A 23,079-nucleotide genomic window follows, 5' to 3' on the forward strand; every position below is an offset into this window, starting at 1 on the left:
ACTGTTAATACGAGGATGAATAAACTTGCAGATATTCCATAGCTTGTGTTAGTGAGTGGCAAATGTTAATCGCCATGTTGCTATAACAAGAAAAGGATTGTCAGTTAACTGTCCCAGCAATCATTAGGACTAACATTTTTAGGTCAGCACCAAGGGTCATTGAGAATAAATTGTTGTTCTTCTTGAAAATATCGTTATATCCTACAAATGTATCGGTAGTTTTTTTTATCATTTACTATAATTTTAGATGTGTGAATAATCTGGTGACTTACTTATGTTCATTGCATATCTAGCTGTATCATTATATAGTGAATGAGCAATACAAATATATACATATATATATATATATATATATATATATATATACAGTCAAACATGGATAACTCGCCCACGAATAGCTCGAGCACATGGTTAATTCGAACGGTTTCTTTGGTTCGTTCCCACGTACTGATAAATTGCTATAGATAACTCGAACTCAACACTGTTAATTCGAACTGTTTTTTTTTTTCCAACGGCTACCAAAACGGTTGTTATCGCTTTAGAAAATCACTTTATTCAACGCCATAGAGGTAAACCTAATCTTTTCGTAATTCATAAGCGTCGTTATTACCACAATCGGCAAAATATTTTTGTCAACGACATTTCTAAAGGTTTGGTGAAATTTGATTTATACTGCTATACGATGAATAGCACGGGCTAGCCGGGTCACGCGCGCAAGGATTTTTGGCCACGCACATACAAAACAAAAACAGCATGTTGTTTTGTATGTGCGCGGCGAAAATCATTGAGTGCGTGACCCGGTTAGCCCGCGATGAATAGTTTTCCGACGTTGATTCCGTGTTGAATCAACGTCGGAATGTGGAATGCTTAAAACGTCTTAAAAATTGTTGTAATTAAACATACACGTTGTCTTAGCTAAAAAAAACTATTCATCGTTTGACCTAAACACAGAATACGTGTGTACATTCAATAAGTATCCATTCCAAAAGCGTGAGTGATATACAATGTACCGTTAAACCTCGTAAAACTTTTGATTGAACTGCCTCGGAGTGTTGCTCTTAACGAATCCCAGGTAAAGTAAGGTAATCTTTGGATAAACTTCAAGAAAATTCGGCAAAACTGATCGTGGGTAAAACGCTCCAAAGAAAAAGATGTCTTTTCTTTTGAGCATTTCGACAACGATCAAGTTTTGCCAATGTCAATCTAAAAAACTTCCTGGCAATAACATCACCTCAAACAACAAACCAATCTCAAGTGATAGAAAAATCTCTATACTTTTTGATAAAAACCTTTTAAACTTTACATTAAAAGCATTTAATTTGAAACAAGCCATTTGTGCTTTTGATTTATATTATAGTTTGTATATGTACATGTATCTACTAATAAATAAGTAAATACATGGACTTGTGACAGTGCTCTGATAACTTGAACGCTCTGATAATTCGAACCCTTTTGCTCGGTCCCTTGAAGTTCGAGTTATCCATGTTTGACTGTATATATATTCATATATACAAGTATATATATATATATATATATATATATATATATATATATATATGTATCTATATTGAAAAAATATTAAGAAGAAAGTAAGCTTTTAGCAATTGCGCTACAAATTTGTTTCGTGTGATGCAATCATAAGACGCGGTTAGACAAAAATGAAAAGCTGTACCGGATGTATATATTAGGTACAGCTTTTAATTTTTGGTATATATATATGTACATATATAAATATATATATATATACATGTATATATATATATATATATATATGCATATATATATATATATATATATATATATACATGTATATATATACATGTATATATATACATATATATATCTATATATATATATATATACAGTATATGTATATATATATACAGTATATGTATATATATATATTTACAGAAATGCATAGTACATATATGCATAGTACATATATGCATACTATATATAGTATGCACATCCATATACATACATATTTACATATTTACTATATATATATATATATAATAAAAAAGTATTTTGTAAGAAGATTGATTTGTATTAAACGTATAAAAACGTTTGTCATTCTAACTCTTAAACTTCATATCATGAGAAAAATGTTTCGTGCAGGTCAAATAAATTAAAAAAATAAATTGACTGTAAAAAGGTTTAGATGTAAGCGTAAAATATTTAGCAAAAAAAGCTAAATCAAGTCGGCTTTTGACGATTACAGTAAAAAATAATTGAGTAATGGTGCAATTAATATGCACTGAAAAAGAAATAAAATAAAAAATCTGGAATATGTAGAATGAATAATAGTAATTTTTGCATAGAAGTGGGCATGCATAAAAAAGGTCTCTATTCCTTCAGAAACTATGGATCAAAGCTTATGGAAACAAAACATTTGGAGAAAAATTGGCTTTAACCCCAAATATTTTTTAATGGGGGCTTCGTAACGCATGGCCGAATTAGTAAAATAACAGCATGCGCTATAGCTAGACGCACCCACAGACAACATGCAAACCAACTTTGAGAAAGGTATATAGATATACTGGTAATGTTATCCATCCATGGAATTGGTAACTCCAAAATTCATTTTTAAAGGCTTCAAAAACAATCAACCTCAATGAATGGGTTCATGGACTTATATTGTGTACCGAATAGTGTCAAATATAAAATAGGTTCCAATAATTTTCGAACCGGATGTGCGAAGTTTAAAAAAAATCAGGGCTCATATAGTATTCGAAATTGTGATACAGCATGCTATGTTTCTATTCCAACAAAGGATTTACAAGTAATGATGTTTCTTAGGTCGGTACAACACGCATAAAATGTATGTGCAACAAACATACAAGGCACTTGCACGCACAAACATTGTGGATTCAACGCGCATACACTATCATCATAACGCACATACAACTGTCAATAAAAAATAAGTAGAATACTTTGTGTAATGCTTCAGCCCTGTTTTATTAACAAACTAAAAATATAAATAGAATATTGAATCATATTATAATATTATTACTATTATTATTACACATTAATATTATTAATAATATTAATGTGTTAACAGTGTCACCTTGTAGCGTATGCGTTGTTAATTACTTGTGTCGGTGTTGTATCCACAATGTTTGTGCATTGCAAGTGCATGGTGTGTCTGTTGCACATGCGTTGTATGCGTGTTGTTCTGACCTAAGATGCACTGTTACCGACTTACCTTGAGCAATATACCATTTGCATTAAAGATTTGATTTTAGGACAAGTGTAACACTAAATTAGTTCACTTGTATGCATTATATTTATAGAACATTCAACTGCAATTGCTACCTTCTGTAAAACAACACAAATACAAAATATATCAGTGATCACTTTGATTGCTGATACATGATCGCGTAACAATATATAAGTTTGCATTATATATAATTGCGTTATGTCATCAGATGTCTTTGCAATCTGATATTATTTGATTGTTGTCTAATTTTGCAGGATCGAATACAAGGTTTTTGCAACTGTTTTTAAAAATAAGCTTGAACCAAACTTTATTCAATTTTATTAGAAATTTTCAATATTTTTTTATCATTTGTAATTGTTTTTGATGCTTGAGGTGATATGACTGACAATACGGTTTTAGAGGAAAGCTGATGAAACTTGATCAAGGTTGAAACTATATTTGTGTGTCAAGGTCAGTCAATAATTTCAGTTAAAGTTAACCTTCTCTAGAATGATCGTATTATTGATTAAAATGTCATCGAAAATATGACAAGCAAAGCACTCTTCAAGGTGTTCTACAAATAACTTGGATGTTTCTTTCAGTTACTTGTGGCTCTTCAATATGAACTTGCACCAAATTTAGCAGATCCTATCATAAAGCAAATATATTATTTAGCATTTGCGTTTGACTATTTGTAATGTTTGCGGTGATCGAAATGACAGGATGCTCCAAGATATAAATTTAGAAAATTTGGTTCCAGTTTCTAAAGACAGAGCAAGGAGAAGGGCAATTGTTGTGTCTCTAGCAATCTATAGTTGCAAAGAGATCGACGGAACCAAAATGTGTAACACTATTACGTGAACTCAATAGCCGCCATTACCTATAGCAAAATTAGTAACTAATGATGCCATTTTGGGCTTATTTATCTTCTGAACATTTTAACTGCATTTAGATTTCATCAAGCTGTAAATCTCGTGGGTTTTAAATCAACTCAAATATAACAAAGCTATTGAAGTCAATTGAAAATTATAGATATCTTATCATAAAATCTATCAATATTTTTGTCAGTTTATCTCCAATTTTTAAAATAAAATCTTTCTTCAATAATAAATTTTTAAAAAAGTGTTTCACAAAAAAAGCATTTTTCAACTATTAATCTGCTGAATTATCAATCTTCATACACTTCATACCAAAGGGAATTTACTTTTTCATCACTTTTTAGTAGCAACTGCTAGAGCCAATCATCTGAAGTTTGTACTTCTGGTATGATAAAGTTTCCTGCGCCCAACTCAAGATTTGACAACATCAGTGGGATAACAGAACAAAATTTGTTAAAAACCTTTTTGTTGTAAACACTTCAAGGTGACTTTAGCAGAAGTAATAATAATACTAACGATAACAACCCAATCCTGATTGCACGGCTTGTACATTAAAATTTATGTTTTGAGTATTAACTTCTACACACAAAAAAACTCATTCGACCACGTAGTGGAAAAGGTTGCAGAGAACAACAAGGCAAATGTACTGTGAGATTTCACCATACAAACAGACCATACAACATACCTGTACCACGCAGGCAAAGAGCAAAAATTAGTTAACGTCACCAAACACGGCTATTATTATATCTACAGTTGATCTACATTTTAAAGGCGGTTGAAAAGTGGCATTAGTAAATCAGCTATCTACCAAGCAAAATGTCACGGAATTTTGACCAGGAAAAGACAATCTATTTTTACTCAATTAAACTGTTGCGTGTTTATTAACTAGAGAAAGATTTTCATAATTTATCATGTTATAGCGTAGAAATTTCATTCAGCTTAATTATATTTTTTCATAAATGATATTACACTTACAAGTATCAGTATTTTTTACCATTGTTCACTGTTTTTGATGTTTGACACTATCTGATTGCTAAAATGTTCTATGAATAAAATTAATAAAACATGAAAGTGATTAAAATGCTCAGATCTAGCGAAAGTGAAATAATGATTGCTGTAGTTGCAATGAGACCAACAAATTAAGATGCATCAGACTGCAAATCAGTTGCAATAACAGATGTCAACTATCACTATGAAAAGAGCTAGTTAAAACGTTTTGCTCAAATTTTTCTCTAAAGGGCTGAAACCGCAATCAAGTTTTGTCAATTTTAATCTTGAAACAGCCAGGCATTCAGATCATCTTAAATACCAAAAAACAATCACAAATACTACAAAAACATCAATGCTTCCTAATAAGATCTAAAATAAATTAGTTAGCTTTCTTTTAACTTTTTATAATATAGAGAACTTCATAGCATTCAAACCCCAAAGAGGTTGACCCTAGTTAAAAGATAGGCATATGCTACTCGGTTTATTATACATATTAAAATTGTTAGTTAGGGCAGTGATAAATCTCTTAGATTCTCTAAACTTGAAACCATTGGTATGTTATTACTTGAGTTTTATGCTTCAAATAGATTTTTAGTTCAAAGTGTTCTATGTGAGACTATTATTTGACATCCCAAAAATGCTCACTGCGAATTCCTTCAAATTTATGAAACCTCCATAAGCTCTCCTCGTAGAGGTATAAAGAATTCAGTGCATTTTATCACACCACGACACGGGTCTCTTCTAAAAAGTACTGCAAACAGTTGGTTGATCATATGACAATAATAAGATAATTACCTTTTTTATTTATTTTGTCACTATATACATTAACAAGGTAAGGTTAGAAGTTCCATAGGTTGCTGCTGCACTGGTGCTTACACCACAAGTGCAGCAATAAACCAAGTCAATAGCTGCTGAGGGTGCTGAAGTTGTTGAGGCAGCTGGACTGCTGGGCTGTTGAGGCAACTGACTCTATTGGCTTACACCAGGGTGTTGGCAGTAAAAACTTTCATGACACAGTTTGGGGAGATTTCGCTACAGGTTTGTAACGCAATTATGGTGAAGTCTGGTCACCGGAGAAAGATTGGTGTGCCATCATTGCAGCTACGCGCTTCGTAACTACGTAATTAACAGGTTGCACTTTATATAGTTGCATATTCACCCCTAATACACATGTACTAGGATAGTCTAGCCATAACATCTTAGAGTAAATTGACAATATTGCAACTACTAATTGGGCATGAGTATAGGATTCATAAAGCATCTGAGAATTTAGGGCATGCCCATGACATGTCTATAAGCAGAGATTTATTTAGGGTAGGATCTTTTATAGTAATTCAGCAAATGTTTCATCTAAAAGCACAATATTCTAGTAAATAGAAAGTTTTTTGTTCCAGTTTATGAACAATAAAATTCTACAAGACAGAAATCTTAAATTTCAAGATTTTAAAAATGTTCTTTTTTTCCTTGCTTAAAATTGTTTAAAATATTTCAAACTTTGGTTAGTTCAGAACTGCAAAGAATAGCTTCTTTTTCAGTTGGTTAATTCTGAATTAATAAAAAAAGATGCAATATTCAAAATAAAAAAATAATTTTACCCATTAAATTGTTTTAAAACTGATTAAAGTTTTATCATGCTGAAATGCTACCCAATACCAAACAGATTAAAATGTATCAGCAATTATTTAAGATTATATTATATTATATTTAAGATTATATAGTGTCTAGCAAACTAACAAACCAAGCAAAAAGGAAAGCTCGTATCTAAACGTTAGGGCATGAAGAACCAGGCTCTATTCAGCATCAAGATTGACGTTCAGAGGACACAAAAACTATAGCAAACATCTTTTGTTAAAAAAGAACTTGTTTCATTTGAGCTATTTGCTATATCTACACGCGTAAAGTTGTGGTTTTAGTAAACAAATTGCAAGTGCTTTCAAAATCATTGTGAGCAAAGTATATTGTGTTGAATTTCATTTTGCTATACAAAGATTTTTTGATCAATGAGAGCTGTGTTCATCTGTTAGAGGCCAGCGTTGGAGATAGTGATAAAAGATTGCTTCATGCAGAATTTGAACTTCAAAATTCAGCTTGATTAACTAAAAATTTTTAAGCTTAGCTTTTCAGCGTAATTTTATGTATAACTGACACCTGAGGATCTCTCATGGAACACCAGACTCACATGCTACTAGCAACTATTTAATACAATACGGATATTTGTGTGGCAATGCACATTGAGTAATAATTTTAATTTCCAATCAACAAGGGCTATGGGTATAACATATACATATGGAATCTAATCTATTAACAATGGGTAATTAATGTCTATAGGTTAATTGGTAATTAGCAAATTGGCACTTGGCATTTGGCAATTGCTAAATGCCATTCAGAAGTGGTCAATTGGCAGTAAAAGTTGTAAGAGAGATTTGGTAGCTTGAAACATATCTAAAAATAAGAGCAGAATCAGGTGATCACATGGATTATTACAAACAACTTGTTAAAAATTAGCCTGAAATCTTTATCATTAAAGGCTGGGTGCAGGCTTCTTGGTTAAGTGAGAAATTTTTTCACTGAACTGCTTAACTATTCAATTTGCTGAGGCTATTATACATTTTAAAGCTGGTTGAAAGACAGAAAAAATCATGTACTGGTAGAAAAAAGGAAATCTAATATTAAATTTAAAAACTTTGTTGAGGCAGAATACTTGTACTAAATAAAGTACTAAATATGGATAGAGCTCAATATATACTAAGCCGTTCTAAGAAAAAAAAACAACAAAAGCATCTTTGATGTCAAATTTTTGCAAGCTACAATAACTAGCCTAAATTATGCAATTTTGTTTACGAATTATACTATTATTACTTGTGCAACGCCAAGCATTCAGTTAGTAAATTGAAAGAGATAAACCTATATATGTGTACATTATTTAACCATCTATTAATATTCTATATATCCGAAGGACCACTTTTATTTTACAAATATGCTACAAATATGGTGCAGATTACAGTCATATAGAAAACATTAATAAAACACATGATTGGATTTAACAAAACTTTATTTGTTTTTTTCCGTCAAATACAGATTATTTTGGTTTATTGTTCTTTTCTTTGTCGGATAGTTTTTGGGTTTATTCTTCTGGGTTTTCATTTTCATGTCTTTACTCAGTATAATTTGTAGGGTATTAAAGGGATCACAGGAGTTGATCAGAGAGTGCAGTTGTTGCTGAAAGAGAACACAAAACTGGCATGCTGACAATCGTCTTGAAGCACAAAGTAGTTTCAAACAGAGTTCAAGGTTGTTAACAATCATATAATTTTATGAACCCAGACATGTTTACATTGTATATAGTACATATTTCACTTTCCTTTTAATGCTTTAGTTTTATGTTGGTATTTTAATATTGAATATCTAGCATCGCTTCAAGTTTTTCTTTTAGTTTTGAAAGTATCAATAGAAACAAATGCATTGTAATTTAAAATTTATGACATGTAGCAAAATATAATTTAATAAAAGGGTTTTTTATATGATGTATCACAAACATTATGAAAGTATTTTCATATTTAAGATACAGCGAGAGTGCATCATAAGAAACTGTCCTTCGATGATCATAGTTTTATGGCATCTCGTTTGGCAAATCAACACTCTAACAAATGCGCTTATCAACCGCCTTAAAAATGTAGATTAACGGTTGATATAATATTAGCGAGATTTTAAACAATTATTTCTTAAAGGAAGAGTTATAAGGTGGACTGCCACAGTTCTAATCGATACCTACGTTTTATTTGATGCAAAAAACATGTTCCTACAAGCAATGCTGGGCATTATGGCAGCCTTAAAACTTTGGTTTTCCATATGAATGTCCCATATCCCATCTATCGTATTTGTTCGGACTATTAACCGCACCTCAATATAAGCCGAATTTGCTTTATTTAAAAAGAAAAGAGAATAAAACAATACATAAGCCGCACCTTTTATATAGGCTGCAGAACTTAGGATGAGTGCTTCTTAGCACGGCAGAAACTTTGCTGGTTAATATGGAGCAGTGCCGTTAGGCACTGTTCCATATTAACTGGCTAAAGTTCTTTCACCGCTAAAGGCGCACTAACTAGTGGTTAGTGATGTGCCCGTGATGAACCGGCGATGTGCCTTAGTGGTGAAAGAAAAAACCACAAATTTGCCGCACCCTTATATAAGCCACATGGCTGAAAACATCAGAAAAAAGTAGCGGCTAATCTGAATAATAGTCTGAAAAGTATGGGAATTAAAAACTTAAAAATGCACATTCACTCGCATCAAAGACAGCGGTTTTCAATGAACATTTATCGAACCGTGGTTGTAAGAGGGAGGTGTAAGAATTTTCTCAAAGTTCTTGTCGCAGCTACCAGCTCACCGCAGCGCAGAAGACTCACCGCTGTTACCGTTTTTATAATATACTATTATTTAGTATATTGTAATCTATTAAGATTTCAATATTGAATATTATGGAAACATTAAACACAGAAAAATTTATAATGACCTAGCATGACAAAACACACTATAGTAAGCTATTATACCTTATGATATATTATAATGCAATAAAATATGATATGTGTTAAGTTAATATCATATTACACTATATTCTATGACATAAAATGTTATAAAAAATAATATTGTGAAATAAGATAAAAGTATATACAATAAAATAAAAAGTATACTATATTTCATCTTTATATATATTATTGATATCATTAAATCAAACAACTTAGAGAGTATAATATAACATTATATACCATAGCATAGTGTCATATGGAATAATATCATATTGTCTAATGTAAAATAATAAATGTATGAAATAGTAAAATGGAGATTAGCAATATATATTGATATATCAAATAGGTATATAAATGTAAATATTAGTGTCGGTCTGTCTGTCAATAGTCTACCCATGGCTAGTGAAAACTAGAGCAATAAATTTTTGGTAAACAAAAAATTGTCTCCTCTCTATTTTAAAACTCGTGACGATCAGACCACAAATCTACTACTGAGCACACATAACCGCTAAACTAGGCTGCCTGTATCACACTTGTATCTTTCTCCATTCCTATTGCTATAGCGCAAAGTTAACCATTTGTTTTTTATTATCAATTAATATTTCCTTTTGCATTTCGTTTTCTTTAGAAACTTTGTAAAAGGTTTTCGTTTTTTTATTTAAAATGTGCCATCTTACTTTCGACTGCGATATTACACTCTTGTTTTTGGTTAGCTCTAAGTTTGATTGCTAAATCTTTAAAAGCTAAATACTTTTTATGTGGAAAATTTTATTGTTTTGAGTACGGATTTTTTTTAAATTTATTCTCCATTCAGTCAGACAAAGTATCAGACTAACAGAGTCACATTTCTTGTTGTTATGTTTTTATGTTTGTTATGTTATGTTGAGATGTACCAGTAAATAGTCAAAGTTTTGGTAGGTGGCTTCTGTATCAAAAGTAACTTTTTACGCACACTTGTATGCACTAAATGTTGATATTTATTCAACTACTTCATTATTAAGTTGTTTTTTCAATTCGTATTAATTAAAATATGTATTAAAACAAAATCAACTTTTATTTCACTCATAAAAAATTTTGCTAATTATTTCATGTTTAACCCTTTTTTACAACTGTTTATTTGTTTTTACTTTATTTAACGGCTCGAAACACTTTTCTCGTGATAATATGAAGTTTGGAATTTATGATAGTGACTGTTGTTATTACGTTAAATAAAATGAATTTTCTGTGCAAATAATTGGTTATAATTCGGGCAGCGCTAGACATTCAGAAAGTACTTAAGTATAATTGTAATTAGGTTTAATAAATTATCATGCAGGATGATATACATTTAAGTAGTATAATATAAGTTTCTTTAGAATAATTTGATACAGTAACATGAATTAGTTTAGCATATACCTGAATATTATATAGCATAAAATACTATTAGAAAGCAGCAAAGATATAGCTTATAATTTTATGGCTGTAAGGTCATAGTCTGATAGCGCATAATTTTAAAGTCACTACAATCCAGCCACGCAAGCATGCATACAGGTTGACTTCATAGTGCTGTCTAACCTTGGAATAAGGTGAAGGTAGTCTTACCTCGGAGGTTTTTAAAAATTTGGTTGATGGTACTAAATGATGCAAGTTTTTTGGTATATATTATCAGTCACTGATCAGTTGAAGTGGTCAACTTGTGGTCACTTAGGAATCTTCTTCCTCTACTGTAAAAAAACTAAATATAATTTTTATGAATAAAAACATGTTAATATTAGCCTTTTTACTATTATTCTTTCATAGTTTTGAATTATAGCTATAATCTCATTTTTATATTTTTTGGCAAATGTTTTTCTTGTTTTGCCAACAATTGAGCCGATTAGGATGGTTGAACATTGCGGCTGACATAGATTGTTACGTTTGCTATTAGTTCCATAAAGCTATGTGAAAGTTTTTAAATTATTTGTGGCTTTCACCAGAATCACCTGAAAAATGTTCTATCTAGCAGGCAAAAAAGGTGGAGTCCTGTTAGAATATTCATCTTGTTGCAGAGAATGGCCGATAGATAGAATTTTTTATATCCGCCACCCGAATGCAGTCATGGCACACTATTTGTATAGTCGTACTTTTGCAAATGTATTTAACTAGATAAACCTGTTCAATATAGGATTAAAATTGTTTTACTACTGAATTCTTTGTTGATCGAAATTGTTTTACTGCTGTGTTCAGTTCACCCTTGTTACAAGGGTGAACTGAACACACTGTTCATTTATTCAGAGTTTGACGGCTTAGTCGCTGCTTGTGCCCTGGGTGTCATTGGCTAAAATGTATAACCGGTAGCATTTCAGACTTTTGCAAAATGTCAGCTGTAAAGTTTGATGTCATCTGTTTCCATTTTCTTACAGCTGACTAGCTTGCAATGCTGCCTTCTTGACATACATGTAGTTTACATATGGTACATATGTAACGTATGTCAACATATTAACATGTGGTAATATGTTATTATGTTACCAAACCTTGATGTGATAATAGGGTTATACGAGAATGTGTTAACATATTAACATATCATAACGTGTTAACATATTAACATATGTTAATATGTTATCTATGTGCCTAATATCAAAAAAATTCAATCAAGTAGGTTAATAAGCAATAAAATGCTACATTCAAGCATGTATATTCATCTGTAGAATTTAAAACATTGTACATAAAACACGGTTTCAGTGTAAGTCGCTTTAGCTTGAAACCAATTTTCTTCTTTTTACCCACTATATGTGTTCAGGCTAAACCTAATTAAATTCTGTCTTTTAAGTTCAGCACAGTACTGAGTGATAAATTGCTAATTTATCTGTACTTTGCGCTATGCCTTTGAAAGATGATGCTGTATGAGTTCATAGCGTGAAAATTTTGTCAAAGGTTTTCATTAGGTTTTTTTGGTGTGTTGCTCTGAAATGTTTTAATGATATCATCATAGGTACACGTAGGTAACATGGCATAACATAAAACTGTTTTATTTTACTAAGAAAACTATCTTTATATGTGAATAAACCAAGACTCTTTAAGGCATATCGTACATGCCTTGATCATCGGCATATTTACCTAATTTTTATATTTTAAACTGACCACTTTTTTAAATTTTCACTTATACTCAAGTAGGCCTAATTTAATTATTCTAATTATATTTACTTGCACTATAAGATGTGTTTATTACTCATTTTTTAAAGTGATTGTGTTTAAATGCAGATGCATGATGCATTGTAAAAGTAATAGCTACTTTATAGTACAAGATAATAGTTCATGTTCAGTACAGTTCTTTCGTTGTGGTTGCACTTTCTATGCAAAATAGCAAATTATAATAGGTTAGAAATGTAACAGAAATCATATTAAAAATGAAATGAAAGTTTTATACATACCGTATTTTGCGTAAATGTTTTGCTTAGATTTTTATTTGACCAGACTGTTACAAAATTCTCTGGAATTAATAACTTTCCAATAGCAAACTATTAAATGTTGCAAACAAATTATCTAATTATAAGGGGTATTGAATGATTTAATTTTATGCTGTAGTTTAATTCTGTAAACATTTGCTGTTGGTTCATTATGCCCCTCATGAGCACTTACATACTAGTCTATTAAACTGTCTCAACAATATATCTGTATTTTCAGCATCGACAAATATTCAGATAAGCTACTTATTGATGATAGAGCTGATAACACTAGTTTTCTATTGATTTTTGATGAATAGAACCAAAGCCAAAAGAAACATTAAAAAATACCATACTTTTCATCAAAACACTAGCTATAGTTGTAAAAAATTACAGAAATACATTAATACTACAAACATTAAAAACGTAGCTATTTTCGTAAACACTCGTTTATTTTGGTCACAAGACTAAGAGAACTATCCTGAACATAAACTACTAAACTGAAATCAACTCATTAGCCTCACTTGTAAAGGATTTTTGCTGGCCTTTTCTCAAGCACAATCTAGAATGCAACAATTGCTGCCTAAAATGCAATAGAAGTGTTGATGGTCTCATCTGTTTTATTTGAAAGGATTTCTACAAGTAACGTAGCCATGACTATTCTGCTCTCCTAGTGAGAGTAATCTTACACATACGTATATATATATATATATATATATCAACAAATATATATATCAACATATAAATATATACTTTATATATATATACTAAATACACTATATATATATACTATATATATACTAAATACACTATATATATATATACTATAATGTGTATATATATATATATATATATATATATATATATATATATATATATATATATATATATATATATATATATATATGTATGTATATATATAAATATATACATACATATATATACATACATATTTATGTATATATGTACATATAAATACATATTGTATGTATATATACATACATACTGTATGTATTTATGTGTCAACAAATGTATATATATATATATCAACAAATATATATATATATATATCAACAAATATATATATATGTATATATATACACATACATATTTATGTATATATGTACATATAAATACATATTGTATGTATATATATATGTATATATACATACATATTGTATGTATTTGAATACACAAACAAATTTATGTATATATACATATATATATGTATATATATGTATATATTTTTTGATGTGTATGTATTTTCCTCTGTACCGTTTAATGGAACCAACAAGAAACCATATAAGATAGATGATAAATGTGATCAATTACATGTTGACATAGTTACATTCAAACTGCAAGCATTAAAAAGTATTAGCATTATAAACATTTAACAAAGACAGAAAAAGTGTACTAAAAGTGATGCAAAGTATATAAGAGTGATTATACAGGGGGGAATATGATATAATAATGTCAAAACAAGTTCATGGCCCCATGTCTACCACACACTTTCATAAACTTTCTCTATTTTTTTCTTTGCATCTAAGCCAGTGGTTTCCAACTGGTGGTTCATGGACCCCTAGGGGTCCACAGGATGTTTTGAGGGGGCCCACAGGCTGGTGCCAATTTTGATTTTTCTAGCTAGATAATGTATTTACAGCTATTTCTGTCAGTGGTGGGATCAATGATATAAAACCCTAAAAGGATAGACGACGGCTATCATATGGGCGGGGTTTAATGATCGAAGTCTGTTGGGATCATGGTAGCCTGGGTTTCGGGGTTAATGCAATTCCCGCGGGGTGGTTGCGTTGTCTTGTTAGGTTTTTGTGTCTAGACGTTTATTACCTATGTGCGTCAATCGCTGGATAGTACCTGATTTCCGGTTAGTAGTAAAAAACAACACAACCTGTAACCAGCAAACACGTAATTCTCTCTTTCCCTCTTCAATTTCAGCGACATACTAGGATCTATGGAAAATAATACATTTCAACTTACTTATTTTTACCAATTTTCAGATTGGTTGGGTCTTAGTATATATGCTTAAATTTAAATATAATTTACTCGAAATTACCCGAACAACGGCCTATTTTTCCTAGTTTTTAATTAACATTTTTCCAACTATAATATAAAATGGCAAAATCTTTTGTCATTGTCACATTGTTTGATCTGGCCAATAAAATGGGACAGCGGCAAAGCTGGGAAGTTTAGTTTTCAAACTCAAAATCTAAATATAAAACCAAATTTGGGTCATTTCACAATGGCAACTATTAATATCATGAATGCTGGTTAATGGCAGTTGACTGATCATAATTGTGACAATATTTGGCAACTATATTTATCTGACAACAAAATGAAACCAGCAGATCGGTAAAATAACCAAAGATGTTTATGAAGATAAAACCATTGAAGAACTTTGGCCGTCCATGATTCATCCATATCCACAGACACCCAAACACGCCCTTTGAACTCTGCTCCAATTTGTGTCTACATACTTATGCGAGTCCATTTTCACCTCTAAAGGTTGATCTCAAATCAAAACAACGAAACCGACTGGGACTTGAAGACGACATGTGATGCGCTTTTTCAACCATTTCCCTAAAGATTGAGAATATGGTGCAAAATGAGAAGTACAGTTCATCCCACTAACAAACTGACTACTGAAAATTAACCGTCAAAGCAATTTAGTATAGCATTGCTTGATGTAAGTAAATAAATGGAAACATGTCAAATCTATTGACTCTTATATTAATCTAATTTATAATGTACGCCAATTTATAATGCATTGTTATAAACACTATATATTATGATGTTTATAAAGGGGTCCATGATTTGTATATAAAGAGCTCAGGGGGTCCATGGCTCCAAGGTAGTTGGGAACCACTGATCTAAGCACACTCATTTTTAACCTACAAAACTTTTTGCTAAAAGCCTCACGTAAATCAGTAGGCTTAAACACAAATATTTTGAGTCAGAGTTCAACTTGTGTATGTCTAAAAAATAGAAAAAAGTGGTCAGTTTTCTATCAGGATAAACATTTTTTTGATTCTAATAATTTGTTGATTTTGACCTTTTCAGTTTTATAACCTGATATGTTTTATATATCAGGTTTATGAAAATAAAAATATGTTATTGTTTTTAATTTTTTACTATTTTAATTCTGCAAGCTGATGATAGGGTTAAAACCATGTAAATTTTGCAAATTGAACAAAAACGAAGAGAACCGTGAACCATTAAAATATTGGAAAAAAAATGTTGAAATGATTTCATTTTGGTATCTCACTCTCTCATAACATTTGTTTGATGTCTTGTGTCAAATATACAAATATATTTTACTTTTACACAACAAAGTGAGGTCAACCGACAAATCAAATTAATTTTACACTTGTATTAAATTGAACTTACCAACATTCAATGAGCCACTTTGAAAAAAAGTGCCTCTGCCCCGATACACACTTTTAACCTTAACCGTATATGAGCCTTCGGTCAGCACGAGTGGTTGCAAGTCGTATGAAAATTCAAACCTCGGATTCCAGCTTTCAACATCTTGACCTTCTGGCATACTCTCAATTGTCTTATTTAACCTTTTGTCTGACGCCTCGAGCTCGAATGTCCAAATACAGTAAGCGGAGTCTTGGCAAAGCCAGATTTCATAAGAGTCCTGGACTGAACTCATCGGGGTTTTCCAACCAACCGTAACAAAGTAGGTGCATCCAAGAAACCTTCCCTTTGCTCTGACGGATTGTGGTGGTGACATTTCTAAATAATGAATTAAATGAAGTTATTTTGTGTCACATTGTGTTGTAATATAATAAATTGCAACATAGTCCTAACATTAAATTTCCATTGTGTAAAAAGTGCTTAACAACCTAATATATTGGAAATTATTTTGATATTATATAAGAAAATGCACCTTTACATGAAATTTTACAAGTTAATATAACCTAAATCAAGCATAACTAAACAGGCAAAAAATACAGAAAAATCTATGTATAAAAAAATTGAAAGAATCTATAAAAAACAAAAGAGAATTTAATTCACTCAAAACACTAGAGTTTAAAAAATAAAATTGAACTATAACTTAAAATAATTTACCGTAAATAAACATAATACAAAATAGTAAAATGAAATTGTTTTTAATATATAAATTGTAACATGCGACAATAAAAAAAAATTTTTTTTAATATTTTACAGAATCTGTAGCCACCGGGTGCCTAGAGTAACTTAGAGAGGTCCGAACCATAAGGCAACAAAATACAAACTTTTTATTTTAACTCCATGTCTGCTATGAGCTGAAGAGGACAATTTTAGTAAATTTCATGTCAAACTTTCCTGATCATTAACTAATTAGTTAGCTTTTTATATCTATTTTTTAATGAAATGAAACATCTTTAGCATGTGTTGAGCATATAAGAAATGTAACAATTCATCATGATTTTTTTCAATGAAAGCTGTTGTTAAAATCATTACAGCAATAAAAGCAACTCAAATCACATATCAATTAAATTAATAATAATATCATTATTATAACAATAATAATGAATAAAAAAATAATAACTTACTTGTTAGGTTATTATTATGACATTTATAATAACTAATAACAAATAATAATATGCAGTATAATAATAATAAACAGCAATAATAGATAATACATTAGTTGAGAATCTTTTTAACTGTTATTTTATATTAACAACAATATTAATGCTTTAAAATGTAGTAACACCTAAAACCTTTGCGCTTCAGCAATCACTAAAATATATAATTTTCGTAGGCAATGAAAGACCGAGAAAATAGCACTTATCATTAAGAGACTTATTTGAATACTCGTTTTCATGGCATTTGGTGATTGAAAATCTTATGCTAATTTACTGGACATCAAAACATTCTCTACAGGTGTTAAGTTTCAAAATTTGTACAAATGAAATAATAGGTATTAAAAATACTTTAATAAGTCAGTAATATACTTTTTGGGCAGCAAAAAGAATTGTTGAAAGGTTTACTTCTTCTAATAAAATGCTCTCTTTAATGTACTTCGTCTAGTCAATGACATTTTATAATTATTCTGTTTACTTCTGCCATCATATGTTTATTAAGCCTGCACTGTGCATGAATTTATAAGTCTACTATGGCTAAATACTGATGAAATATTGAATAGATTATTAATCAACTGAAGGAATAAAAGCGTGAAAGGTTGCAAATTACAAAGTTATTTACTGAGAAAAAAACATTGTAACTTTAAATTTGGCTGACTATTGAGAATTTTAGAAACAAACTAACAGAACCTTGTTCATCACGACCACAGCATGCATGAATGTGTAGGCTATAGCTATATAGTGACAATAGTAATAAACACACATACAGTAACAGTAGTAATAAACACATCTATAGTAACAATAGTAATAAACACATCTATAGTAACAATAGTAATAAACATACTTATAGTAACATTAGTAACAAAAACACCTATAGTAACAGTAGTAATACACACACCTATAGTTGCAATATTAGTAAACACACCTATAGTAACAATAGTAATAAACACACATATAGTAACAATAATAGTAAACACACTATAGTAACAATAGTAATAAACATACTTATAGTGACATTTGTAATAAACACACCTATAGTTGCAATAGTAGTAAACACACCTATAGTAACAATAGTAATAAACACACATATAGTAACAATAATAGTAAACACACTATAGTAGCAATAGTAATAAACATACTTATAGTAACAGTAATGATACACATACTTATAGTAACAGTAGTAATAAACATACCTATATAAGTATGTCACTATATAGTGACATTAGTTATAAACACACATACATGTATAGGAACAGTAGTAATAAACACACCTATAGTAACAGTAGTAATAAACATACCTATAGTAACAGTAGTAATAAACATACATAAAGTAACAGTAGTAATAAACATACCTATAGTAACAGTAGTAATAAACATACTTATAGTAACAGTAGTAATAAACATACATATAGTAACAGTAGTAATAAACATACATATAGTAACAGTAGTAATAAACATACGTATAGTAGCAGTAGTAATAAACATACGTATAGTAACAGTAGTAATAAACATACATATAGTAACAGTAGTAATAAACACACCTATAGTAACAGTAGTAATAAACATACATATAGTAACAGTAGTAATAAACATACATATAGTAACAGTAGTAATAAACATACATATAGTAACAGTAGTAATAAACACACCTATAGTAACAGTAGTAATAAACATACATATAGTAACAGTAGTAATAAACATACATATAGTAACAGTAGTAATAAACATACATATAGCAACAGTAGTAATAAACATACATATAGTAACAGTAGTAATAAGCATACATATAGTAACAGTAGTAATAAACATACATATAGTAACAAAAGTAATAAACATACTTATAGTACCAGTAGTAATAAACATACATATAGTAACAAAAGTAATAAACATACATATAGCAACAGTAGTAATAAACATACATATAGTAACAGTAGTAATAAACATACATATAGTAACAGTAGTAATAAACATACATATAGTAACAAAAGTAATAAACATACTTATAGTACCAGTAGTAATAAACATACATATAGTAACAGTAGTAGTAAACATACATATAGTAACAGTAGTAATAAACATACATATAGTACCAGTAGTAATAAACATACATATAGTAACAGTAGTAATAAACATACATATAGTACCAGTAGTAATAAACATACATATAGTAACAGTAGTAATAAACATACATATAGTACCAGTAGTAATAAACATACATATAGTAACAGTAGTAATAAACATACATATAGTAACAAAAGTAATAAACATACATATAGCAACAGTAGTAATAAACATACATATAGTAACAGTAGTAATAAACATACATATAGTAACAGTAGTAATAAACATACATATAGTAACAAAAGTAATAAACATACTTATAGTACCAGTAGTAATAAACATACATATAGTAACAGTAGTAGTAAACATACATATAGTAACAGTAGTAATAAACATACATATATTAAAAGTAGTAATAAACATACTTATAAGCAGAGATTACAGACAATGACATGACAAAACTGACCAACTTCAAAATCCCATACTCCTCTTGCCTCTGTTTGTCCTCGGCCATCGGATAAGGCGTTCACACTTATACGGTACTTGCCCTCAGGAAGATATCGGTTTCTTACAAACTCGTAATGAAATGTTTTGTCATTTAAATTAACAAGCACATCATCGTAGGCTACTTCAGCTTGATGAATAACGTCTGAACGAGTATCATAGCAGGCGATTTTGAAGGTTTCTGCCATTCCAGGTTGGGTCCAGTTTACCGCGATGTAGTGCTTCCCATCTACAGCTCTTATCCGATAGCTCGTTTTTCGTCCTTCAAGAGTCTCTGAAGAGAAACAAAAAAGATCCAACCTGTTAAAACCGAATGAACTGTTTTTAAATTACTTCAGTATTACAAATTTAAACTTAAATTACAGATTATTCTTTGTAATCTCTATGCATACATTGTAAATCCTAAAGTGCGTCATCTGCTTGTCCTTTATCTTTCAAGTTATCGCAATGAAGTATTAGCTAAGATAAATCGCCTTACAACAGGATTGGAACTTGCCACATTTAGACTGCGAAGCTTTGGTGCAAGCATGCATAACCACAAAGCTAAACCTCTCCTATCACAATCATTGCTCCTCCCATGTGTCATTCGTATGTCATTTTCGTGTTTACTAAAACTAAATTATTAACTAATACAGTGTACCTTCAGGTTACAATGCTTCAGTCATGAGAGTCTTTTGCTTTACTCTATGGAAAACGATGCCTTTTTGTTGAATTGGCAAAAAGTCAAACTTTGGAAATGTTTCCGGCCTCTTGAGCTCAACAAAAAACTCTCGAAAATAAAATTTGTAAGCTTGTGTACTGAGTATGACAAAATAAAAATAATACAGACTTGATATTTGTCGAAATCTCTCCTACAATGCCTAAAACTATATTGACAACTCGCTTTTTTTAATGCGGAGTTATTCTTCATAAACTATAGCTATATACATAAGCTAAAGCTATATATAAGCTAAATTTAAAAACAGATATGCGATAAATTTTTAGCCTTTGACAATTTGGAATTGTAGTTTAGTTGAAATGCATGGTAAAAGTTTGCTTCAAATACATGTATGTGTTTAGTCGGCAAAACTGACTTCATTTATTTATTTTCAACTTGTTTATTATTTATCATTTAAATTTAAACTCATTTATAGTTGTTCATTTCTTTCTCTTAATTTTTTTCAAAATAATAGATTTTTCATGGTATGAAATTTAAAAGGTACAGTCATTCAAAAAAAGTTTGAAAACCTTCTAGGTAATTCAGTTTTTTCTATAAACTTCTTTGAACGGCACGAAACTTTTTTGATATAAACTTGGAAAGGTACATGCAGAATAGCAACTGTTTTTATATGTTAAACAAGTACAAATTTTCTGTGAAAATACTTTTTAGTACTCAGACAACTCGTGGCATTCATACCATTTTAATTGAAGACCCACGCTTTTCCAGTTTATATATTTATTTATATTTATTTTTTTTATATTTATGTTTTAAACGCTTTTACTTTTATCCCCCTTACTAGTTAATGTCACGTTCCATGAATTTAACTATTTACCCCCAATGACTAGTTAAAAAACGGAACAAACAAAGTTTTTATTGTTACTGATGGTTTAATTGTTTTGAAAAGGCAGTTTTTTCAAGCGCAGCTGGTCTCTCAACTTGCTATGCTATAGTTGGTTTTTATACAAATGTGCCTGATGCATCTGATATAAATCTTGACAAGACGCCTTTGTCGTTTTAAACTGTAAAGGAAACAAAATTTGGATTTTGACAGGCTTAATAAAAAACTTGCACAACATATTAGCAAACATTATATGGCCTTATCAATATTTTTCTATTTCTCACGATTGTTTGTTATGTTTAAGGTGATGTGACTGTCAGGATGTTTCTAAACTTGAATCAACAAAACTTGATTCTGGTTTAACTGTTTAGATCAAGCAAAAGTGGGATTATGACGTCCAAGACACAAAGAGACTATAGTAGAATGAAAGTAATATGAAAAGTTTCAGGAAGGTTGCAAGCACTAGCTTGCAACTTTCCTGAAACTTTTCATGTCAATATAGCAAATTATATAAATATTCTAGCAATGGAACTGGCATAGGCTGGGATATAGCATAGTTACATAAATGTCTTACAGTATATTACATAATAGTACAATCATATATTGCAATAATATATGATTGATAAAACTTTGATATCATTTTCTTCGATAATGTATGATTGATAAAAAAGTCGATATGCTCATGCAAAAAAATTATAGTAACTTCAGCATTTACGGCATGTTTTGTTATTAAAACAGTTATTTATGTGTTACGGCTAAAAAACAGGCAAGCTTTTAAATAGAAAAGCAATCAAATTTGTAAATCAATAAATCAATACAATCAAAAATCAATCAAAAATCAATCAAATTTCAGCTTTACTATTTGAATACTAATTGTTAAATAAATAAAAAATTATGCTCCATTTTTTTTTAAAGAACCCATAATTTTGAAGGCAATTAAAATCAATCCATGCGATGAAAATACAAATCAAAGCAATCAATTTTAAGCTCACTATTTGATTATTGATTTTGGTTATAAAGGAACATTAAACATTATGCACAATTCATTTAGCAAACTCATATATTTGAGAATATATACAAAATTCACAAACAGACATTTAAGCCATGTTTATGGGATTGCACTCTGACATATTAACAGATAATGTAAAAACTTTACATTAAAATATTAATAAGCCAAGTATAGAAATAAACGCAACAATCAGATTTTTAATCTAGGGTGATATTTTCTAATACACAAAAATATTTCACTTTGTCGTAGCAGTAATAACTTTGGAACAATGCTAACAGAGTGTTTTCAGCAAGATTTGAACTCTTGTTGGCCAAACGCTTTACCACTCATTTTGATGGCCTTGCAGCGCTTCAGAAGTATGAAAATGTGGAGCTATTTAATTAA

The sequence above is a fragment of the Watersipora subatra genome, chromosome 6 (genome assembly GCF_963576615.1).
Source record: "Watersipora subatra chromosome 6, tzWatSuba1.1, whole genome shotgun sequence".
Lineage (NCBI taxonomy): Eukaryota > Metazoa > Bryozoa > Gymnolaemata > Cheilostomatida > Watersiporidae > Watersipora > Watersipora subatra.